Below are 26,596 nucleotides of genomic sequence, written 5' to 3' on the forward strand. Positions count from 1 at the left end.
TTCAATATAAAATTGCAATAAAAATAATAAAAAGCTTTTTAAAAAAAGGACCAAATGTTTTTTGCAAGTTTTGATCAGAGAAATCAAATTTCTGTCGGGTGTCAGAGATGGCCCAAGATCACCCCACACCTCGGATGGGTCTAGTTTTTCTTTTCTTTTAACATGGCCCTAGAACCGTCCCCCTCTCTCATCTAAAAGCACTTCCATCCTAATTCGAGTGTCCTTAACCCACACGATAGTAGCTGATTGTTACTATGCTAAGATCTAAATACGCAATGGTGTTATGCTAAAAGCTTGTAGCATTTTCTGTTTCTGTAGAGACTCCCTCAGCAATTTTCTGACTGTCCTACTCTATTCAGTTGTTGGTGTTCTTTAGAGATGGGTAATGTGTTTTATACATATCCTGCTTGATTGGCTCTCGAGTCTGTCAAGCTCCCTCGCTCCTTTCTACTCTATGTACCCTGTACGCCTCTACTCCTCCAACTCCACTCACCTTTCTTCTCTCCTCTACTCTCTTGTCAGTCCATTGTCCCTCACCCCTCCTATGCCTTTCTTCCACCCTTTAACGAGGTTAGTCCAACCCTTCATCCCACTATTACTCACCCTTGACCTGATTTCTGCTTCCATGCATAGGGATTCTTCCACCCATTGTCTGTCCATTCACTGCAGAGCTTCTGTTGCCCCACAGGACCAAGGAACAACATCTTGAAATGGGGAATCCAAACATTTTTTTTTTCAAATTGAGAATGGGTTGAATCCCCCTGTTGGCTTTCTGATTAGAAAAAACAACAGAATACCATGCTGTTCTATGCTGCTGCTTAGGAACCAGCTTGATTGCATTCTTCACCAGAATGTATTCTTCACTGGGTTGAACTTGCGGGTTTGTGACAGAACTCAAATCAGTGTCCGTTCTTCACCACCTCCACGACCCAGTGGTCTGATACCATTTTTCTCACTTTGAAGATAATTTGTTTGGTGATCTCGAGAGAAGACCAAGCTCTTGGTTAATTGTGCTTTGTGATCATTTAAGGCTGATGGATCGTTTTGTCTTCTCGTTGATGGGGCTCTTCGACAGCTGGGTCGGCCATGAAAATATCCTCAACTCGGGTTGCCTGTAGCCAGTTTATTATCTTATAAGGTAAGGGAACATGAGCAGCTCCAACTTAGGGCCATGGTGGGGGGTAGGGGGGAATCCTCTTTCTTCGAAGGATTCCTTTACCCCTGCCCCCCTCATTTGAGTTTGTGACCAAACAGAGATGGCCCTATAAATGGATCAGTGAAGATTTCTGTCTACCTACGAACTTAGTTTCTGGACCACATATGACTCCCACTACTGTTCGCTGCCCTTGCACCAGAGGCTGAGATCCTGAGGAGATCACTCACAACAGCAGATTAAAAACTCTACTGAGGGGGCGCTGTTGCATGCACACATGATGGCTGTCTAGGCCCCGCTCCGGCTAAAATCCTTTTGCTGAAAATATCCTGTTTTGTGGTCACCCAGCCGAGAAACTCAGCTTGATTCCTGAGTGGGAAGTGGGGTAGACAACCCAACCAAAATGACAGATGGTTCCGTCGCTTCTTTGCCAAGATATCTGTACTGTGTAGGTTGTGCGGAGGAGAGGAGTGACGGTAGCCGACAACGGGTACCGTGAAGAAACCACTCTAAGCCGTGGCGGACACGATACCCCTGGGCCACGCATTGGGAGGAGCCTACGCTGTTACCATCTACGCCTTCATGTGAGATCTCCTCCCTCTCCCGTGCTGAAAATCCATAAAAGCGCTCCAGCCGTCCCCCGAGACAAGGTTTGCCCGAAGCGGGCTCTGAAGCATCCTGCGGGGGTACGGTGGTGAGCCGGCTGCTACTGGAGAGTGCTATCACCCTCGTGGGGACGGATAAACGGATGTGTCATCGAGCTACGTAGAATGGGGAGAACGGCCGTGGGCGGCCAGATCAAGTAGCTCCTGAACCCTGTGGGCTACCATGCTCTCTGGATACCTTACGTTGACCCTGAGTGCAGGGTGAAAAGACTCCTGCTACTAGGGACCATCACAGGTGTGTGGGCCCTTCCGCTCTAGCAACCTGCCCTATGCTTAGCCTTGAGCGACCAGGTGGGGCCCTGCGGTCACATAGAGGGATACGCGGGGGCCTCCCCAACACAAGGCCTATCCGGTTCGACTGCTCTCAGACTGGCGAGAAATCGCCCTGGAGACGGATATTAGGCATGCTCATCAAATTTTGTCCAGCACAGGCTGAAACGCTGCCAGAATATGGCCCTGAATGAGGACAGACGCCCTGAACCACGCGGTTGTGTCCGGCCCTGCCTGACACACAGTGATCCTTGTAGAGCACCCGGTAAGCACATGCAAATATCTCTACACATGGCCCGTGCCCAGAACTTCCATTGACAAAGGAGATTGTTCTGCTAAACCCCACTAACGGTGCATACTATCATGGGTAACAGCAATATACCATATACACGGGTGGTCACAGCCTGTTTTTCTTCCCATGGTGTGGTAGATACTGGGCTCCCTTCTGGCCTCACTTTGGTGCCGGCTGGTGTGCCGGGCCATAACGCGGGCAAGTACTGATCCCCGGCGGTAGGGCTATGTGTACCTCTGTGACTGCTACATTGGTGGTTGGAGATTGATTCCGTAGAGCCACGTGCCAGCACTGCCCCCATGGTGGGGATAGGAGGTAGCCGCCTAACATACTGCCACGTATGATTTCGAGTGGGTGAATTTGAGGATAGTGTGGGCCCACAACACTTTGGGGAAATTGCAGCCATATCGTAAATACCTTTGCCTGTACTACCCGCCCAGAATGTACGACTCACTTGACTTACCACTCGGAGCTCCGCCCGAGTTGCTTCATACTCATCGGCATATCGCTTTAATACACAGTCAAACCTGCTGAACGTGGGAGAGCACAGTCCATTTCTTGGAAAACCTCTGTGCTGGACACTCCGGCCTTGATATATCACTGAACGAAGAGCACCAGAAATACACTGCCCGGAATACACTTTGTAAAGGCGCTATGGTGGCACTACGTGGGGCCATATGGGCTACGGCTAGCAAGTTCCAGTAAATGGGCCCTGGATAGATCGCGGTTCACGCTCTGAGCTCCTTGATGGTGACACACCAGTAGGACCCCAAATCCACGTTTACTTGCTGAACTGCTGCTGCCACAGATTCCAATCTGATACCACCGACCCTGATTCTTTCACAAGATTCCACGCCAGAACAGGAATCCCGTGCTTTACCGATTTTATATGTGACACTCAATAGTGGCATTAGTGGGACACCACAGAGGAAACATGCCCCATTGGTGCCAAACCTCCTCCGGGGTGCCAATATTTGCATAACTGTTCTACAGTGCGCATTTCATACCTGGGTGCTCTTTTCATCATTGCGCGGAGCCACCCTTTCTATCGCAGTGTGTGCTCGACAGCACCAACACTCTCACCCCTCAGCGATGACAAAGGGTGCCAGTAAAAAGAAAATAGGACCAATGGACTCATTCACTAACAGCCAAATCACAGCCGCGCTGGCGCCAGCATCTGGTGACCCTCCAACACCATCCGCAAACACTTATAGAGATGACCACCTCCTCGCCACCATGCAGAGCGGGTTTCTAGCAGTCAATGTAAAACTGGACGATATTGTCACCACCATTGGGTCACTAAAGGCTCGCCTGGACAAGGAGACTACCCGGTTGACAGAAGCTGAGGCCAGGATCAGCGCTTATGAAGACGCAATTGCTGAAAATACCCGAGACATTAATTTGCTAAAGGGAGAGGCAGCCAAAATGCGTTGCAAGTGTGATGACCTGGAATCCAGGGCCCGGATGAACAATATTCGTATTGTGGGCATGGCGGAACCTTTTGTAAGGGTCCTATGGAAACACATGTTGAGGCGCTGTTAAAATCCCTCTTCGGCGCTGCATCCTTCTTGGATCACTTCCTTGTGGAGAGGGCCCACCATACACTGGCCCCTGGTGCCTAAGCCCGGAGCCCCTCCTCGTACCATTATTGCCAAACTGCTCAACTATAGGGACAGAGATGCGGTTCTCAGGCTGGCGAGAGAAATGGGGCCCCTGCGCCATGACGGAGACAATCTACACATATATCTGGACTTCGCTGCTGGAGTGCAAGCCCAGAGAAGATCATATGAGCAAGTCAAATGGAAACTGCGACTGCGACATGTTTCATACACACTGATCTTCCCGGCGAAGCTACGTATACAACATGGCGGCCAAGCTCATTTTTCTGAACATCCCGCTGCTGCAATGAACTATATTGAGGCTTCAATCCCACTGCTGCCACAGGAACTTGCACCAGACCAGAACAGGCCTCTGCAACCTGAAGCGGACAGAAGGGTACGACCCAGGCGATAACTTACCGCCTGAGTCGTAATGAGGCCCATGGTCTGAATGTGGACGACCCAGAGTTTTACCAGACAGTACTGAACATGCTCACCCCACTGGATGAGACTCTAGTGCTATGGGGGTGGTGACTCCAACACTATTCTAGATACAACGTTAGATAGATCTTCCACGGTCCCCCGCAGGCTCATGAGGGCTGCCACCACGTTGCAACAGATAATGCTACAGACCCCCCCAATAGATGCTTGGCGCATGCTCCTTCCGCTGGACAAACGGTATACGTGCTATTCTTCTTTCCACAACTTTGAATCTCGCATAGACTATTGGCTCCTTACTTCATCTCTCTCGGATGCGGTGTCGACGTGCGATACCCATCCACTCTCTCGGACCACTCACCAATTTCCCTTTGCTTAGTACTTAGCGGTCTCCCCCACGTGCCAAACGTTGGAGGATGCCCCCAGCTATCCTCAAAGATCCTAATGTGTGCGAATCCCTCCGGATAGAAATAGAGGAATTCTTTGAGATTAATGAAGGTTCTGTGCGTTTCCATGCGACAATGTGGGAAACATTCAAGGTGTGGATACGGGGCATTCTCATGTCCAAGACCACAGGGCTGCTGGCGTCAGTAAGAAGAAAATTAGGCCAGGGGGAATCTCAGCTGTCAATACTCAAACAGTATTACAGCACCACCCATAATAAAGATATTCTTGCTAACATTCATAAATTACTGGGTGAATTTCATAAACTTGCTGACTGAGAAGTACAGTATATGGCAACCCCAGCCGGGGCCTGTAGATCCAGCGAGAGCAACAAGGCAAGCACATTTTTGACCAACATACTCAAAGCTGGAAGCTATCATAACCCTATTGCCAGTGTCCAGACAATACAAGCAGAGGTGGTAAATCGGGAAGAAGATATAACTGCCACATTCACTCAATTTGACAAAACCCTGTATTCCAACTGTGACAAAAGATCTGATGAGGAAACATTCATGTATTCACGGGGGCTAGAACTCCCTGGTCTCTCCCCCGATATTCAGTCCACATTAGACTTGCCCATCACACTAGAAGAGATAACGTGGGCCATCAAGGCCTTTACGTCCGGGAAGACTCCCGGTTCTGACGGCCTAGGGGTTGAATTATATAAGACATTCCAAGAGAAACTAGCCCCTATCCTATTGAAGGTGTGGGAGGAGGCTATTGACCAGGGCATGCTCCCGGACTCTATGCGGGAGGCAATAATAATCGTGCTCCTGAAACACTGACGCCCCTCTCACGATATGTCTTCGTATAGGCCTCTCTCCCAGTTTAACACTAATGGCAATATTTTGCCAAAATTCTTGCCTCTAGGCTGCTCCCATACATGCCCAGCCTGGTGTCCCCCCTGACCAGTCAGGATTCAACCCGATGCTTTCCACAGCCCTGAACCTCCGCAGGTTGTTTGTGGTGATGGCACAGATTTATCCTAACGCAAATGCAGCGATCGCTGCCCTCGACGCCGAGAAGGCATTTGATTCGGTCTCCTGGTCCTATCTGTTCTTGGTGCTTGAATACTTCCGATTGAGGACGTACTTCATTAAATGCATCCGGTTACTCTACACCAACCCGGGGGCGAGGGTTCTCACTAATCACACTCTATCTTCTCTCTTTTCCCTGGGCAGGGCTACCAGGCAGGATTGTCCTTACCCCCCCCATATTGTTTGCCCTCACAATTGAACCCATGGCAGAGTTTGTCCGGAAGAACCATGCACATAGAGGCATTAGAATGACGGGGCCTCCGCAGATAATGTCCCTTTATGCGGACAACACTTTGCTTTACGTTTGAGATCCCGAGATTAACCTGGAACCAATCATGGCCGACATCCACAATTTTGCAAGTTACTCTGGATATTAGATCAATGTCTCCAAATCCGAACTGTTCCCGTTCACCCCTGCTACAAAGAACCTATCCAATATTAGCGGATTTAAATGGTCCCTGGTTCGGGTCCGCTACCTGGGCATAGTTGTGTCCAGAGACAAACATACACTATATGCAGATAATTAAGAAGAATTTTTGCAGCCACTCAAAGCCAAACTCCATCTGTGGTTTAAGCTCCCGATCTCCCTATACGGCTGTGTAGTGCTTCTTAAAATGATTGTTCTCCCTAAACTGCTTTACTATTTTGGCAATGTCGCCATCTGGCCAGTCAAAGCTCTCTTTAAAAAGCTTCAATCACTAGCCACTTCATTTCTATGGGGTGGGGGCTGCGAAGATGAAATAGGTCAAACTGGTGGAGCCATATTCAAGTGGCGGCATCGCAGCACCCGACTTATATTATTTGGTAGCCAAAACCCAATTCGCTAAACACTGGTTTGACCCTGATGATACTGCCACACATATTCCTGTTGAGAAATATGCAGCTTCCCCTTCATCATTTTCAGTCCCAGCCACAGAGACCCTTGTAAATTCGAACTAGTGACTACTACTGCACATGCATGGTCCAAGATATATAAAGGAATAGGGGTGATGGATGCCTATGACCCTGAGGTCCCACTCTGCCATTTTCCCGGTATCTCTCCCACTTTTGACAAAACACTGCAAATAACGTGGGACACGTCCAAACAACTGAAAATGCAGGATATGTTCCCTGGGGGTACTTATGTTAGTCTGGGAGATTTTGTTAACACTGTGAGGGGCAGACAACTCAAGCAGCTTCAGTACTATCGCATGAGGGCTGCATTTGCTGCGAAATGCCCAATGTTTCCTATGGAGCCCTCCACGCATGAGTGCACGCGCGCCATGACGGCGAACGATGGGAGGAGGAAAGGAGTCTCAAACCAATACGCTCTAGTGCAGTCACACTCTAGCTCTTTGAATACCATAAAATCAACTTGGGAAAAGTATTTGGGTATGACGTTAAGCGAGGAACAATGGTTCAGATATTGTCAACTTACCAAATCTGTGTCTTTGAACTTTTACGGCTGATACAATTTAAGATTACTAACCAACTCCTTTACACCCCTGCTAAACTGGCTAAGTTTGTGTGGCGGATTGCACGGGGGAATGTTTGAAATGCGGTGCACCGAATGCGGGCGCCTTTCACATGTATTGGGCATGCCCTCGGATCACTACATTCTGGGCCTTAGTCGCACATATCCTTGAAAAAATTACATCAATCCCTGCATCACCATCCCCCTTGAAGTATTTGTTCGGGGACATTTGCATGGTGGCTGGAACCACCAGACGGCTATTTAATGTGTCTTGTGCTGTTGCGAAAAGTTGCATATTGAAATGTTGGAAAGCCACTAATGCACCCCGTATTGATGATTTTTTGCGAGATCTTACACTAATTAATCAATGCGAAGAACAATATGTATTAACTGTATCAGCGACTTGCCGCACCGAGGACATTTGGGATCCGTTAGAAACTATCTGTGCAACATGCTATCTGACAGTGATTTCTCCCCCTCGTCTACTCCTTGACCTGCCGCTTCCTCCATGGCATATATGTTGATACTATAATGCTGTATTGCTTGTGATGTATGTTGGTGCCGATATGACTCTCAATAAAATAAAGTTTTAAAAAAAAAACTATACCCTAGCACCTTGATGCTTCTTTTTGTGCTAGATGGAATTACAAATAATGATCTCAGATCAAATAATTGGACAGACTCAAGGAATATGGCAAAGTACTACTTTATTCTTCTTTTATAAAGCAGGCAGAACTCACAGGCATCGAACTGATGCTTGCACACTTGCAACCAAACTTGATTACTTGGAGGTCTTATACCCCAATATGCGTCATCTATGACGTCCTTCTACGTGGCAAAATACTAAACCTATCAAGGGAAGGGATTGGTTAAGGAACATATCTACTTATAGAGCATATATGAATTAGTGCATCATTGGCTACCCCTTATCTGTAGGGCATACCTTAAGCTACCTCTAAATACGTATATTACTGATTATAGCGGACTAAACAGTGGATTGGTCTATGCAACATTGTATGTTAGCTTGTCTCCCATCCCCTCTAATTGGTTGGCATACTATCCCAACCTTTGACTTTTGGCTCTGTAGTAGCATGTACATGAAATGAAAAGTAGGTGTTTGAATCATGTCAGACTACTCCCCGTTTTCCCAATTAGTCCATCTCTCATCAGTAGGCCATAAGCCAAAGTCTTCCGTTTGTAGTTGACCTTGTTGCCTGCTCACTGTCCTGGAACATTTAAGGGATTGTGAGCACATCACTATCTTAGCTTGAGTCTCTAATGAATAGCCTTTGTTTTTTTACTTCAGCATCACGTGTGAGGAGACCATGATATTTGTCAATTTCAGCCTTCTATTTACTGCTATTTGATTTAATTACGCAGGGTGCTGTTGCTCTTCTTGGCCTCTAAAAATGTGCTCATACAATCTCATATGAACTTTGTATACTTTTAATTGATCAGCAGTTTGGCTCTCACAGATGTTTCCTTCAATCTATGAGGAATGTCTCACATTCAGAGCTTATCCATTTACTCCCTTTGTGCACTATGCTTAGCCCTTAAAATAGCATCCTTAATTCTGGGCCAATCTTGACTCATCGTCGGCTCTGCACACAGAGCTGTTTTTCTGCGTCTCCTGATTCTACAGGCTCGGTCTGTCTCTAAGGTAGCGTGGTTAAGTTCAAAATGAGCCAGCGTCCATTTTCCTATTATGGCCAATCCTTGCCCCGTTAAATATTCATCTATGTTTCCTTTCTACCTTGTGTTACTGCGTATTTACAGTTATTGGTCAATAAGTTCCTTCATCTTTATATCCACGATTACTTTAGATTTAGGTACAAGTTTCTCCTGGTGCTTCAGTTGCATCTTTACTTCTTAAGTGTTTTCATATCGTTTCAGCATAGGTCATATATCTTCTTTATGACATTACTCTGCCCTCGTCAGATTTCACTTAACGTACGTCCATGATGTCCATGGGTGTGTTCTGACATCCTGGCATGCAACACCCTTCCATGCAGCATCCGTCCACACTTTCAGTGTGAAGGTAAATTCAGTATGGCTGTCTGAGTGCATAACACTGAATGCGGTATGGGAACAATACAGAGGGTCCCATTTATTGCTCTTCGCCTGCTGTTCCAGTATAATGGCGGTGAGGGGGCGGGGACTAGTGAGAAAGCGTCTACCTGCTCCTCTACCAAACTCTGCCTGCTTCTGCACAATGGCTAATAAAGTAGTACAATCAATTGGATGGAGGGCAACTAGATGTGCCTAAGTAATAAAAAGACGGTGCTGATGATTTTTGGCACCTGTCAAGCAAAAGCTAAGCTAGGAGCAGAATACGAGTCTTTCCATATCAAAGACACACGCATCCAAGTGGCTGCTCAGGTTAAAACCCTTGGGATGATGATGGAGGCATCTTTGGGGGCAGAGGCCCAGGTGAATTATTTACACAAAAATTACTCCTATTATCTACGTCTTCTGAGAGCCACCCGACCACTCTTAAGTGAGAAGAACTCTGTCACCGTTGCCAGAGCTATCATCTTGTCCCATTTGGACTACGGCACCTCACTGTTGCTCAGGGCCGCAAAGAAAGCCATAGAGAGATGGCAGATTATGGAGAATAATGCGGTTTGTGTCATCGAAGGGATTAACCAAAGAGAACATGTCTCCGAAGGAAGGAGAGCACTGCACTGGCTCAGGATAGAAGACAGGATCATCTTCAAATCTCTGACTCTAGTTCATAGGTGTTTGCATGACTCGGCGCCAGCTTATCTTAAGTAAAAGATTGTAAAATACACTCCAAATCGGTCACTGAGATAAGAAGCTCATTGCAGGATTCAGGTGCCCTCGTTCAGCCGCGCGATTGGCGCTGGCAGAGCCTTCCCAGTGCGGGTAGCCAAGCATTGGAGCAAGCTGCCTCACTCCCTCTGCCTTGAATCGAATTACAGAACCTTCAGGAAGCACCTCAAAACCCATCTGTTCAAATAAACATTTCACTGAACGTCGGAGAGCCTGATAACTCATTTGTCTTTCTCTTGTCCTAGTTGCATGTTTTATGTTTACACGCCCTGATGCCTGCGGGCTGTCGGCGCTCTATAAGCATATAAAATAAAAAAATAAATTGCATCCTGAATGGCAGCTCCCAAGATTTGGAAATTTAATTGGAGCATTTGGGCTGCATAAGTAGCATGAACTCTTGCTTGAATCCCCCAGATTGGTTGATCCCTATTTCCTTTTAAAGGTCTGATAATATAGGAACCGAGTCCTTTAGAGAAGTTAGCTTGTCCAGCAAGCCTGGCTGTCGGTTTTCATTCTCAACCATATGGGATAGTTGCTATCAAACTTAGAGATGGGATATAAACTTTGACAGAAAGCAAGGAAAAGATAGCTTATTCACTGCTGAGTATTCATGGGGACTGATATCTTGGCTATCCTTGTGCAAAGGAAGGAAAGGAGATGCACTGGTGAAGAAATGTGGTAATTTTCTTGGAGTGGTGGAAGTTGAGGGTTCTTCTGAAAATTCCAATACTTCCTTCATGTGTTCTTCCACCTCTTCCATCCTATTGGAGGGATCTTCCCAGCCATCATAAGTCATCTTCCTCATTGTCATTTCTAATAGGCTGATTCCACCACTAAAAACAGTCTCCCCGCAGGACCCACTTTAAGGACATCAGCCAGTTTCTTTGATTTAGAGATATTGGTCTACTTTCTTCCTATGGATACAGTCTTTTCTTTTTTAACCTGATCCTGGGAAGAGCCTCCGTTTGAGGCATTTTGGTCTGTTTCCCTATGGCTGCACTTCCCTGTGTGCTTGGCAGGTGACATGAATTCCTCACAGCATGGCATACCACTGTAGTTTCAACATCTGCGAGAAAGCCTTTGAAGCAGTGTCCTTGCTGGAGCTACCGGGGACCTCTGTGTCATTGCCTGACAATGAAAATCATCAACTGGGGAGATAGCCATTGCCTCTCCTGTCACGTTGCGGGTATCCTTGCATCCTCTTGGTACCCACTTTTCAATGGCGCCATCGCCTGAGGGAGGAAGGGGCGCCCAGAGAAAACTTCTGGTGATGAGTGGAGCAGTTGAATCCGCAACTCACCTGATGTCCTGTCGCACTGGGTACATGGCCGGATTATTCAAAAAGGAAAAGATGCTCAGTTTATGGGATTCATCAGTTTAGAAGTCTGGCAACAAAACAGCTGGTTTTCACGATACTAAGAGCATCTGTGGGCAAATGGGCAAGGCAGACATTTCAGAAAGAGATTGTCGTAAGAGTGAGGATGGATGGATGTGGGCATAATTCAAGGCTTGAAGCCAGGTTCAAGCATTCTGGTCCAATATTGAGATTGGTTTATATGTCTGGGTTGTGGTTCTGTACACTATATGTGACTTTTATTGTTTGTTTGCATTCAAGTCTTCTTTTTACAACGTACGCAAGTGGCAAAGTGACCTAAAATCGGCATGCATTAATGATGTATATTTTCATATTTATGTGTATAGGTTAACGTTTTTGAGTTATTTTGTTGACTCCTTATTTATTTTAGTCATGTTGCTTTTACCGCTATCACTGCAAGCTACAACTTAAGGCTCATTTGTATTTGTATTTATTTTTGTTACGTGTCGAAAGCCCACAGGCATCCATCAGGGCACGGACATAAAGACAGAGGACTACAAGTAAGACAAGATGGGAACGTGTGGCCTAGTTCAAGATACTAGATAAGTTATTTAAATAGCAGTGTTTTCAATTTCTTATTGAAAATCTGAAAATTGCCTTCTAGTCTGAGCGTGGTTGGCAAGCTGTTCCTGGGAAAGAGCGTCCCATTCCATTCACTTTCTTTGTCTGAGTGATCTTAATTAGACCTTGATTTTTGGATCTCAGTGATCGTCCTGGTTCATAAAAGGTTATCTGTTCCTTTAGGTAGGCAGGGACGGAGCCACAGAGGCAGTGGTGGACGATTGAGACAGCTTTGAATGTAATACGATTGTCTACCGCCAGCCAGTGTAAGACTTTGCGGTCTTCTGTGATGTGATTATGTCGGGGTTTCTTTTTATAGCTCTCACCGCATCATTCTGAATGACTTGGCACTGGTCGATGGAACCCTTGCTTGTTCCCAATAGCAGGGCATTACCACAGTCCAGGCTTGAGAGGAGAACGGCTCTAGCGATAGTTGTGTTATTTTCTTCATTTAGGACAGGTCTTATGTGCCTGAGTAGTCTATGATAGTATCTGCAGTTCTATTTTAGGTAGTCCACTTATTGCTGTAGCCTTCAGGCACTCGTGGATGTGTAGGCTGTTAGGATTATTTAAAAGAAGAACGTTTTGTTACAAATGAGTCACTAGCACAGGGGTCCTAAACAGACTGTTGACGGTTGTGGCTTTACCTATAACAGTTGAGTCCAATTTGCTGATGATGGAGATATGGGGATCGAATTCCTGCAGTTGCTTTAAGAAAAGGCTCCTGTCCACCGCTGCCATCTTGGTAAAAAGGAATATAGCTATAATGCGTGGTAACCCGGCTATTCTTAAATATAGTAAATGGGTATCCGACATGAATATCTGCATGTGTATAATGCAAGGGATGAATGACAAAATTTCTGAAGATATGGGATAAATTGAAGGAAGCGTCATAAAAGGGTGGTTACATATAGGGTGGGATAATAAGGGGGAATATATTTGTTTACGAAGTGATATGATTCTTGAACATCCGGAACCATGTGTTTATGTCGATCATTGTGCTTCTTTCATTTTGTTTTGTTATGTTTTTGACTACAATAAAATGTGTAATAAAAAAAAACTGTAAAGACATTTGAAAAAAGAGTTCTTGCATCATGCCTCCTATGAGGGGTCGGAAATGTGAGGCAGACAACTTTTGGGAGATTTTTCAACATATGCCATTTTATTAAATTATTAATATTATCAAACGCCTCACTATCCCTACTCTGAAGATTTCCCTGCCTATCAAAACCAAAGGGAAACACTCTAACACAGGATGTCTGGCTCTCGCACCCAAACATCAAATGCATAAAGAAACATAAGGCAAACCAAAGCAACATTGACATTCACAGTCTCTCCTGGCAACCTGGATGAACTCCCCTTCCTCTTCTGAAGGTAATTCAGTTCAAAAGAAAAAGGACACTAGAAAATCCATGTTCTGTGATGCAGTCTTAGTTCAGTTCCTGGCTTCTTCAATGTTAAAGTATAGGTATGTCAACCAATGTTCCAACAACAGAAAAAAGCTTTCCCTCTTGGTGAAACAAAGACTCTCCACTTTCTCAAGATAGCACCAATGTCATTCCCAGGCACAATGCCTTGACACTACTTACAGTTGTCCAGAGAAGAAATGTCCCACCTCAAAGGAAACACAACTTCTATACATTTTAATGACACACCGTTCTTGGCTAACAGTTTGTTAGGAGTCACAGTAGGTATCCTAGTCATGATGACTTCAATGCACTTCTACTTCCACTTCAACAACTTCAACTTCTACAAGATTTTACCATGAGGGTTTACTCCTTGCCTCATAGTATTCAACCTTTGTTTGTGCTACTGAAGTCTCAAATCTACTGACAACCAAATAACAGCGCCTCGGCTTCAGTACTTTGTGACACCACCTCGCCTTCAGTACTTTGTGACACCACCACAGCTTCAGTACTTTGTGATTTAAAACCGGTTTTGGTTATGACAAGATTCACTCTCTGGTACTTCAACCCCTTCAAGTAGACATGTTTATTTATGTAGTATAAGGTTTTCTGTAAACTGTGAACCCAACAATCATTTTTTTTTTAAAGTAGACAAGGCACTCTTCATCTGAATATTACTTTTTAGAAAGGACCAGTCTCTTAGGCTTTCTTGTCTGTCTGCAACCAACAACAACAACCTAGAATGGTCTTTTGGACACACTTCTTTGGCAAGTAGGTTGTGTCAACTCCAAAGAATGTTATCAAGTTTCCCTTCCCCAACCTTGCCTTTATCCCTCTGCTGACTATTAGCCAGAATAATTAGCCAGAAGCTTTGTTGCCACTCTCTTGGCTTCAGGTAATGCTCGCACACTTGTATCTTAGGCAATGCTGAGATTCTATTAGGCTCACAGTACTGTTTTGACTGCGTTAATAAAGATTCAAAAGTTACTTTTCCTCCCAGAATCGTAATGAGGCACACACAACCACTTCTTTATGCCCTTTACAAAGTTTAAAGTTCAGCAATTGGTTTTCATAGCATACACTCTTCATGTGAGTGAAAGAAAGAATACCGGATCACACGTGAGTGCTACAATTCAAGCGTTCCATTGTTAAAGACTCAACGATCAACTTCGCATCACTTCTGCTCATACGCAAGTGATTATTTAGCTGGATACTGTTGCCGGCAGTGCTCACGAAAGGAATCGGAATGCCTGGTTTCAACTCACCAACTCCAACTTCTGGGTTCTTTTCTCTGTGTGTTGCGCAACTTCTGGCTTCACTTGGGACACACATCTTTCTTCCCTCAAGGTGTCTCTAGTCCAGCCACTCAGTTAAGGAGCCCCTCTCGCTCCTGAGACCCACGGCTTTACTGCAGCTTCTCGCTACAGTCTCCAACAGGCTTCCTGCTGTGCAATCTCTACAATTAGGCTCACATAGGGAAAGGCAGCCTTCCTGCACGCCTTGTGCTGTAATGCCTCTGCACATCAGAGTTGGGGAAACAAGAGCCTCTCAGGACAAGCAGGTGAAATGTGCTGATTAAAGTCCTAGCGTCCATTTGGTTCTCCCACTTCTGCCTGGATTGGCAACACTTTGCTTCTACTGCATACACTCTAGCCACAGTTCCAGCTCCTTCTAATTGCCTGCACCCGAGGGGGCCTTATAAGCCTCTCGGCTTCCCTCAGGAATGGGCAATCCGGCTTAATTCTCTGACTACTACTTCAACATGACTCTGTAGCCTTCTTCCTCGTCCCAGTATCTATGGGATTATGGGACATGTAGTCCACAACAACAAAATCAGTTCATTTTTGGTAACTTCTTGTTTTTAAGGGTAGATTTATTTCCCTTAATGGTATTTAGGGATGAACCATTAGAATTTGTTGATACAGTGGAAGACAATTTAATTAAGGCGACATTTCTATATTCCCTTCCATCATTTGAGCCTTGTATGGTCCAACAGCCTATATTCCAACTTGGCATCAGGTGAGCCTTGTGCTGTGTGGCCCCCCGCGTCCCAATTCCACCATCATGGCGCTGGTTCCTTCAAGGAACGCCATCGAGGGCTCCAAAACCTGCGTCCAGCTACCCTCCGTTTGTCCCGCCTCCTGCACCCTTCCCCTGGACCCTATTGGTCGATCTCCCCGTGAGTGCATGCTGTGGCCTAACCCTTTCCATCTGGCTCCCTGTGCCTTTTCCAACTTGGCATCAGGTGAGCCTTGTGCTGTGTGGTCCCCCTGCCCCCCGTTCCACCATCATGGTGCTGGTTCCTTCCAGGAACGCTGTCGAGGGCTCCAAAACCAGGGTCTTGACTCCCCTCCCTTTGTCCCGCCTTCCATGCCCTCTCCCTGGACCCTATTGGTCAATCTCCCCATGAGTGCATTCTGGGGCCTAATCCTTTGCACGCCGGCTCCCTGTGCCTTTTCCAGCTTCGCATCAAGTGAGCCTTGTGCTGTGTGGTCCCCCTGCCCCGTTCCACCATCATGGTGCTGGTTCCTTCCAGGAACACTGTCGAGGGCTCCAAAACCCGCGTCCCAGCTCCCCTTCCTTTGTCCCGCCTCCTGCGCCCTTCCCCTGGACCGTATTGGTCAATCTCCCCATGAGTGCATGCTGGAGCCTAACCCTTTGCACGCCGGCTCCCTGTGCCTTTTCCAACTTGGCATCAGGTGAGCCTTGTGCTGTGTGGTCCCCCTGGCCCCCGTTCCAACACCATGGCGCTGATTCCTTCCAGGAACGCTGTTGAGGGCTCCAAAACCAGGGTCCTGGCTCCCCTCCCTTTGTCCCGCCTCCCGTGCCCTCCCCCGGACCATATTGGTCAATCTGTCCCAAACCTTACCCCAGACCCCTACTGGCAAGCCCACTTGCCAGGTAAGGTCAGTGTTCGGGGCTCCATTAAGGCCTTGGAGGCCTTGCATCCACTCCCAAGACTCTCTTGGAGTCAGTCCTGGTGCATCTGGCGTAAGGCTCATATTCATTGTGGAAAACATGTTTGAAGGGGGACTACTTTTCATTGGGCCTGCAGTTAACATGGAGGCATTCGCATAGCTTGGTTCCTAAGAACTAAGCTATGCGGTATAGTGTTTTGGGTGTGGTGGCCTGGGACTACTTTACCTGCACGACTTTGCTGGGAGGCTATTTAAACCACACTCAAGCAACAGAGCACGCTTCGCATTACTTTGCAGACTGCAACATAACGCTCACCGTGTCCTGTAATACCCGCGAGCCTCAGAGCAACAAGCCTGCAGAGGAGACAAAAGGAACATCATTAATAGAATCTTACCTTCAATCTCCATCCTGTCATCCACTCTCCAGTGAACAGCTTCTTCTGGGCACCGCATACCTACCGGAACGAAGCGACCTGAAAAGGAAAAGGAGAAAGACAACATTAGAAAAGGCATACTCCGGCATTGCTTAAGCCACGAACATCACAAAAAGCTTACCTGGCTTGTCACCTCCCGGCCGGCATCGTTCCGGAGTTCCACACCCGCTGGAGAAGGACAGCGCGACCTGTAAGGAAGAGAGGAGACACAGGTTAGCAAAGGCAAGACAAAGCAATGCAGCGCATAGCGCATTACTTACCGCATTGCAGCGCACATCTCGCGCCAACATTTGCCGGTGGTACTCAAACCAACCAGCACGCCACGCCGAATCTCCCGCATACCCAGGGAGAAAGAAGGGACATTATTAATCACAAAAGAAAGGCAGGCAAGAACAAACAGCGCTATACAAAAACTGCTGCAATAAGACCTACCTTAAAGACACTTGAACGGGTATTCGTAACTCGGTCGCCCACGCCCACTGAAGACTACGCACCCCTGCTAAGAAAGCCGGATGGAGAGCATGCCTAATACCACAACAAGGTGAGGAGAGGGCCTAAGGGCTGAAGCCAAAGGGGTGGTGGGAGGATACTTTACCTGAGTCGGCCAGTCTTGAACCCAGCCCTCCTGTGTTTTCAGGCTAGACTTCCTCCGAAGACACTATCCGGAAATCGGAGAGAAGGTTCTGGCAACCAACCAGGGCTGAGTGGCGTCCCCGTAGATACCAGGTGAGCGTAACAGAATCTCCCAGGTAGTGCATGCTGGGGCCTAACCCTTTGCACGCTGGCTCCCTGTGCCTTTTCTAACTTGGCATCAGGTGAGCCTTGTGCTGTGTGGTGCCCCTGGCCCCCGTTCCACCATCATGGTGCTGGTTCCTTACAGGAACGCCGTCGAGGGCTCCAAAACCCGCGTCCCAGCTCCCCTCCCTTTCTCCCACCTCCCGCGCCCTCCCCTTGGACCCTGTTGGTCCTCCCCTCCTTATCCTGACCTGATCTGGACAGCCCCCTGCCTGGCAGCCCCTGCAGCTAAGCCCCCAAGGCAAAGGGCGGCTCCTACATTGGCAGCTTCAAGGGGTGTCTGCAGGTGTCAGCAGGGGAAGCCGTCAACCAGCAGCAACTAAAAAAGTAAGTGTGGCATGGGTGGGGAGTAGAGCAATCCCTCTACTCCAGAAAGCCCTGCCACTCTACATTACCTTACCTAAGAACATAGCTTGCCAGGTAAACACCACCTACACCACCCACACGTAGATAGAATTGTGAACATGAGCCTGTGTCACATCTAGACAGGATTGTAAATGTTACCTTTGTCGCATCTAGACAGATTTATAAATATTAGCATGCGCCACATTTAGATAGAATTGTGAACATTAGCCTGCACCAGACCCAAATAGAACTGTGAATCTTAGCAAATGCCACACTCAGACAGAATTGTGAACAACAGCCTGTGTCGCATCTAGAAAGGGTTGGTAAATGGTACCTTGCGTCGCATCTAGATAGATTTGTAAATATAGCAAACGCCACACTTAGATAGAATTGTGAACATTAGCTTGCGTAGCATCTAGACAGGATTGTAAATGTTAGCAAGTGCCACACTTAGATAGAATTGTGAATGCTAGCAAGTGCCACACTTAGAATTGTGAATGTTAGCAAGTGCCACACTTATATAGAATTGTGAACATTAGCCTGTCTCACATCTAGATAGGATTGTGAAGGTTAGCAAGTGCCACACCTAGATAGAATTGTGAATGTTAGCAAGTGCCACACCTAGAACTGTGAATATTAGCACATGACACATTTAGATAGAATTGTGAACATTAGCCTGTGTTGCATCTAGACAGGATTGTAAATGTTACCTTGCATCGCATCTAGACAGACTTGTAAATATTAGCAAATGTCACACTTAGATAGAATTGTGAATGGTAGCAAGTGTCACATTTAGATAGAATTGTGAACATTAGCCTGCGCCGGACCCAGTCAGAATTGTGAATGATAGCACGTGCCACACTTAGATAGAATTGTGAATGTTATCAACTGCCACAATTAGAATTGTGAATGTTAGCAGTGCCACGCTTAGATAGAATTGTGGACATTAGCCAGCGTCAAATCTAGGCAGGATTGTGAATGTCAGCCAGTGCCACACTTAGATAGAATTTCAAGTGTTAGCAAGTGCCACACTTAGATAGAATTGTTAACATTAGCCTGCGCCACATCTAGAGAGGATTATGAATGTCTGCCAGTGGCACATTTAGATAGAATAGCGAATATTAGCGATTGCCACATCTACACTGCATAAGGAATATTACCAATGCCACATTCAGATAGAATTGTGAATGCTAGCTTGCTTTGCATCTAGACAGGACTTTGAAGGTGGGCGAGTGCCAAATTTGGATATGATTGTGAGTAGTGGCGTGCGACATATGTGGATGGGATTGTGAATGTTGGCCAGTGCCGGATCTAGATATTCATGCGGAGATATTCATGCACCACATCTAGAAAGAACATGGACATTTAGCACATATCACTTCTAGATAGCGAGGCCAATAACCATCCCACTAATAATTTTCACCCCTCTGCATACACCTCTCAAACTCTAACCAAACACAACCACAACCCTAAAGCACAACAAACTGCACTAACTTCACTACACCGCAACAACAAAACAAACCACACATAGCCTCGCACAACAGCTACCGACCGAAAAGCATCCCCAAGCTCAGCGAACGGTGTTAACCGAACTAAAGCTGCCAAAAGCACATCACTGCTCTCTTGCACTTACCCCGCTCATTCCCACTAACTAACCCCACACCCTCTTTCCTTTTCAGATCCGCCAGAGCGCCAGGGGACCACTCCGGTGGTGATAGTGCGTGGTACAAATATCCATTAACATTAACAGGAAAATGGGGCATACCATAGCATGAGCAAAATGCGTAAACGCCTTTACGTAAGGACCGAAAATGTGCAACTATGTGTAGCAATTACTTAACAAGAAGATCATTAACCATCATTAACCGATGTACACCGATGTACACTGACTAAACACCAACCCTTTGTGCAGGATTTCCTATCGGAAGAGCATTGGTTCTCTTATTGAATGTATGATGGTGATGATAAATGGGAAAAACAGGTGCGTGATGTTGGCTGTACAGGAGAGGTGTGCGTTATATTACCTAAGGGGTATTCAACCTGAAAGCATGGATATGCTACGTAATGACGTTACTGCCCGCTCCGGCCTATTTTTTCATTTAAAGATTGCATGGTCAATGTTCAATTACAATAGCATGTTTCTATATGAACGAGAAGTTGGATTTTTTGCTAAATATACATCTGTTGCACCTACTAATATCTTTGGTCAATTTTGTCAATTATCAGGGACCAGGTCAAAATGAACACATAGTGGTCACTTTCTGTCCAAGGCTGAACTATCAAAGTTGCTGCATGTTTAATTGTAGTTGTAATTGAGCTGCGGACTCCATAGGGATCCCCAGCATTTCCTCCGGCAGACGCAAATGCTGGGGCATTTGAAGGGCGGAGAGGAAGGGAGATGGCGGAAATGCAAGTTGCATTCCACCTCTCCTCTCTGCCATACAAATGAATGAAAATGGGGCTTGATGTTAATGGAAGGCTTAAAAGCCTTAAACAAGGCTTTTTAATCTTCTATTAACGTTACGCACCATTGAAAATGAGCTCCATAGAGTTTTACCATTAGTGCTAGTATATTGACCAAGAACATCTAGGGTTATGGCTGGCCATAGGATGATAAAATCCCAGTCTCCAAGATTCCTTCACCAAAAATGCCCCTGAGGTTTACCATGTTCTTAGAGAAGTTGTGCATCTGATATGTCGAATTCGGGGCCACCTATAACACTACCATTGTTCGAACATCTGGCATTTAGGTCCCCCGTTATGATAATTTTAAAGGATAATTAAAGACCCAATTTTCTGAACTCTTTTGGCATATGAGTAGACCATAGCCATGGGAGGATGTCCTGGAGGATCATGTACATTGATAGCAAATTTAAAAGATCTCTCAGATTTGCCAATTCAACACAAGGTAATTCAGATCATCAGCACTTCTCTGAATCCGTATAGTCCAGGCCACCTCGTCGGGAGGATGTTGTCAGAGATAGAAATAAGCATCAACACTATCTATCTATCTATCTATCTATCTATCTATCTATCTATCTATCTATCTATCTATCTATCTATCTATCTATCTTTGGTATTTATAGAGCATGTATGACTAAAGGTTATGTAAGTGCTATGTACAAGTGACCCCTTGTGTCAGGAGAGAGTGCATGTCTACCATAGAGAAAGGTTTTAAGGTCACGTCGGAGGAGACTAAATTTGTTAAGATTGCAAAGTTCATTAGGGAGCATATTCCATAATCTGAACGCGAGCACCTGGAAGGATCACCCTAGGGCTCTAGATCGACTGAATGGATGGAGCTCAGAAAGTTACCATTAGAAGAAACCAAAAGTCTGCCGTGACAGGACAGTAATACTTACATTTGCACAGAAGCTAGATTGGGCTGAGACCATGAAGAGCTTTAAAGACCACAATGAAGGCTTTAAATTGAACTCTAGCTGTCACTGGAAGCAAGCATCATATGTGTAATACTGGGGTGACATAAGCTCTCTGTGGTGTATTTGTGACCGTTCTTGCTGCCATATTTTGCAATATCTGAAGAAAGTCCATTACATACTGAGGTGCACCTATGAAGAGTGCCTTTCCATAATCTATGTGTGAAGTAATGCTATGCTTGCTCTTGCAATGGAAGCACTGTGCTCTTCTGATAGGAATAGTCTGATACATCTAAGAATCTTCAGATAATAATTAGCTGAACTAAGTACTTTATTTGCATGATTCATCATGTACAGTGATGCGTTACAGTAGATTTGTAGGTTTTTTACAGTCCCTTGCGGTTTCATGATGGTGTTTTTAAGAGGGATGACTTTGCAAGCATCCTTCATTTCCGGTCTTAAGGCGCAAGTAGATGTAATCAGGCATTCAGTCTAGGTAGGATTAAGGCACAGCCAATTTGAGTCCATTGAATTTTCAAAAATATTTGCTATGTATTTAAAATCGTTCGGAGGGTTTTTATGTAATCTAAAAATTAATTGAATGTTGTCTGTGTAGTTCTGGAATAGTACATTCTGCGATAGCAAGCAATCATGCAGAGGTTTCATCTATACATTGAACCACAACAGAGACACATGATTCCTGAGGAATAACACATTTAATATTAGTGCTATAAGAGGTAGGTTCATTGGCTTTAACATGTGCTGCTCTGTCATTTAGAATTTTAAACAGCCAATTTGCAGATATTTCGGAAACTCCAGCTACCTTACGCAATCTAAACATAAGAATACAGTGGCTTAAATAGAGTGTCGAAGGCCGCAGATAGGCCCAATAACATTAAGAGACGTACATCGCCTTGATCCATGGCGTTATGAAGTTTGACTTTGTTATGTTATGTTGATTTATACTGTGCACCACTACCACCCAGGGGCAGTATCCAGGCGCTCATCGATAAGAGCTGTTTCTGTACTCCTACATGGTCAAAAACCGGGTTGATAATTTCCAAGTAAATGTGCCCATTCTAAGTGTGCTTGGAGCTGCAATGTTGCTATTTTATCCAGAATCATCATTAAAAATGTTGAGTATTAGGTATAGGAGGATAATTTAGGGGATCATTGGTATCCAGAGAGGCTTTCTTTAGCTGATGAGTAATCAATACCCTTTTCAAATGGGATGGTACGTAACCCTCTGCAAAGGTCCTACTTACAAATTATTTAATAGTTGGAGGAAGATCTATAATTCTCTGCTTCACTACTATAGAATGACAAGCAGCTCCTGGACAGGTTTTAGGGCTCATGGTTCTGACCGTGTTAACAATTTCCTCAATGGTTACTAGCATATAGGTAAAAGATTCGGTCCTGTGATGGTCGTCTGGGATTCCAAATGAATTGTCTTGGTTTTGAATGCTATTTACCAGCTTTCAGGCAATGGTATTTCTGATGGTGTTCGTTTTATTCTCAAATGTATTGGAAATCAAGTTCACTCCAGCGAGGAATGTGCATGTTTTATTAATGCTATAGGTTGGTCAAAATGAGATAAGACTTGAAAGAGAGTTTTTGGAGGCTGATATGGCACCTTCGATTTGTGTAGTGTAATATTTACATTTTGCTTTGTATTTAGCTTGTTTGTATTGTAAGCATAATATTTTAAGAACTGCAATAGTTTCTAAGGAGGGATATTTCCTCCATTGCCTTTCTATTTTCCCTAAATAAAGATTTGATTTCTTCAATTCCTCACTGTACCACCATTTATTTTTAATGTTGAGATTGATCTTTCTGAGACGAAGAGGAGCAATGTCACCTACGACAGTCATATATGTATAGAATGTGTACAATTTTCTATATCCTGATTTAGAGTTATAGTAGAGAAAGATTGTTGTAGAGGAGTTGAAAGATGCTTTTTCGTAAGATAGCATGAGTCTCGATTATGAAATGTTTTCTGAAGAGCAATGGAAAGGAGGGTTTGATAACAGGCGATCAAAACAGGTAAGATGGGGATCTGTCCATATATGTGGGCAGTACATTACTTCCTATTTACCACATTTCTATATAGGACCCAGTGTTGGGAATTAGGGTCTTTTGGCCCCAAACACCCTGTCCCCACTTACCTGATACTGGGGAGGGTGTCAACTTTCTAGAAGCGTGGGTCAATTCATCATGCTCTGCCATTCTGTGGCTAGCACCTGTACCCAAAATGGCACCTAGCCGGTCAATGTCAGTGTGAGGAGCCAGGAATGATACACGGACACAGAGACTCATGGTTATGGTTATATCATCATCATATCATGTTTATTTCCTGGAGGTACAAAACATTCCATAAAAACAGTACAAAGATATATAAAAGATACATATCAATACAAATAACAAGCCATACAAATCAGCAAGTCATTAGATGTTTTAAAATCATACAAATCAACATGTGATACCATTCTCATAATCAAACGCTTTCTAATATAAAGTGCCGACTTCAAATAAGTTAGAAGTGACCAGCCTACATGTGCAGATTCAGCCCATAGTAAATAAATCAGGGCAGGCCGATACTGGGCCAAGCCGGTACATGGAGCAAAGTTTGTAACACAGAGCCTCTCACTCTCGAATACGCATGACAAAACGATAACAAGTGGGCAAGGTCCTCATATGATGCATCACACAAAGGTCAGGACTGATTGTCCCTGTCCCTAGACCATGCTGCCACCACCGAGCGTAACAGAACACAGTCAAACTGTGCCCTTGTTTTAAGGACACGCTACCGCTGGGGACTCAGCCCACAGTAAATAATTCTATGGACAAGGAGACATGATAGTCATTAACCTTCTGTTCTTAGGTTTCGGCATCTCAATACTTTCTCTCTTTGACCCGACATGATCATAAAAACAGCTGGTCAGCAACCTTACTTCACCTCGGGATAAAACATAAGGAGGAGGTAACAGATGTGTGACGTTAAGATCCATCATTTGTTTCCTAATGTGGCACAGCCACGGAACCTTTCCACAAATGTCTTTAACAGTCATAAAATTGATTGGCTCATGAGTAAGGGCTGCTTTCTCACTACCCCATGGCCTAAGCCAGGGAAGAATGGGCTGCAAGGAGATCACATCACCAATCAGTCTACAGCCCAATTCTAGGTGTACACCAAAATTCGGAGCTGAGGACGGAAGACCCAGAATTTTCTTAAAGAAACAATTTTCCACTCCTTGAATGCAGATAACATTGGTGTATCCCCACGGCTCCATCCCAAATCTAATGACTGAGGCTGCTTTGTCATAAAACAATTTCAGCAACAAATCAATTGGTTTATCTCTAAACATGCCCATATACCTGATGATCCCTCCCATTGCCTGCTTAAATCATGCAGGGTGTTAACTCATATGGGGAATGTGGCCAAAATGAGAAGAGAACCTGACCCCCATATAGTCGACATTATCGACCCTGCGGATCACAGCACTCTTACAGTACATGGCCCTAATGTTCACAATACGCTTCCCCCTACTACAAGCCCTCACAGCAGACTTTTCAGCATTTACCACCAAGTCCAGGCTGTCCATAAAACAAATATAGTCAGAAATAAGCCTCTCTAAATCTCTTGGGGTACACGCCATCAAAACAGTGTTGTCCACATAAACACTAAAACTGGTAGGGACCAGCCACCCATCCTGGGAACATCGGGCGAGGATCTCAGTAAATATTCATACAGCCCATTAATATACAAACAGAAAAGGAGGGGGCCAGGACACAGCTCTGAGACACCCCTAACTCCACTGCAAAGGAAGCAATACATCTCCCATTTGCACCGCTCCTAACGCAGGCCTGCGTCGAATCATGCAGTCTGACCAGGAGATGCACCAGAACGGGGGGACAATTCAAGGATCCGAGCATGTCCTATAACCTGGCACGACTGGCCTTTTCAAAAGCTGTGTTCAGATCCACAAATGCCAAATAGATTGGCTCCTCCTTTATGTAGATAGAATGAGCAATCACCATGTAAAGATTCAGGGACTGCTCAGCCATACCCAAACCAGGTCAGAATCGAAACTGCACCAATGAGAGAACCCCACTGCCTGCAATCCACTCCTCCAGCCTCACTAAAGTTGCACGTCCAAGAATTTTAAAAAGAGAGTCCAGTAATGATATAGGCTTATATGAGGCAGGAGCTGCCCGTAAACCCTTTTCGTATATTGGCTGGATGATGGCGCGAGACCAAGATGGAGGTATGGCACCCCCAGCACAGATGGCATTAAAACCCTGGGTCAGTACCGGGGCCCTCAAATCCTGCATTGTAACAAAAAGAGCGGCCGGAACATTATCGGGTCCAGGTGCCCGATTATAATGCTGGCATCCAATGGCTTTGATTATTTCATCCACAGTAAATGCAATCCGTGTGTCATTGCCCCCTTACACCAGGTTCCCCATTTTGCCCTGGATATCTGGGCTGCACCCCATGGGGTATGCTATATAGGGACGAGAAATGGTCCAGACACAGCCTTATACGACACATTAGAGACCAGGGCTTCCTGATTAAATGTATAGAACGGGCCTGAAGAGTTTTGCATCGTTGTCTTTAGAAGCTCTAACCCACGTATCTCATGCCTCATCTTCTATAACCCTTTTCCTCGTTGCCAGGACCTTCTTATAAATGGACCTAGCGCAGATAATAGGATTTTTAGAGGCTGAGGGACTTCTGAGTACTGATAAGAGATGGGACTTAGCTCTAGTACATTCAGAGTCGAATCATCCAACTTTCAAAGGCCCCATTCTTTTTCCCGCAGCACGGGAGAACACAGTGGACGAATTGGACAGTAACGACCCAAACTCTCTTGATATAAGATTCTGTTCACTGGTCCCAGACAACAAAATCTCCAATTCATGGTGACTGGATTGGATAGCAGTTCCCAATAATTCCTACTTCCTATCATAGTTCCACCTGAGCCTACGTCCGGGGGTGTTCAAAGACACCTCCGGCAATAGGCCTGCCTGGGGGAACATCCTACATACTTTTATTCAAAATAATAAGTGGTTGGAAAATCACTCACCATCCCTAATATAGGAGCTATTTCCCCTACCTAAACCAACAACTAAGTGGTCTGTCCTTCGTCCTGATGTCCAAAGTGAAAATATGTCCTGTGTCCGAAATCCTATTCTGTTCCTCACACTCTAAAAACAAACTCTTAAGTGCAAAGGATAGTGT

This window comes from Ambystoma mexicanum, chromosome 4p, assembly GCF_040938575.1.
Source record: "Ambystoma mexicanum isolate Mex_15411 chromosome 4p, UKY_AmexF1_1, whole genome shotgun sequence".
Lineage (NCBI taxonomy): Eukaryota > Metazoa > Chordata > Amphibia > Caudata > Ambystomatidae > Ambystoma > Ambystoma mexicanum.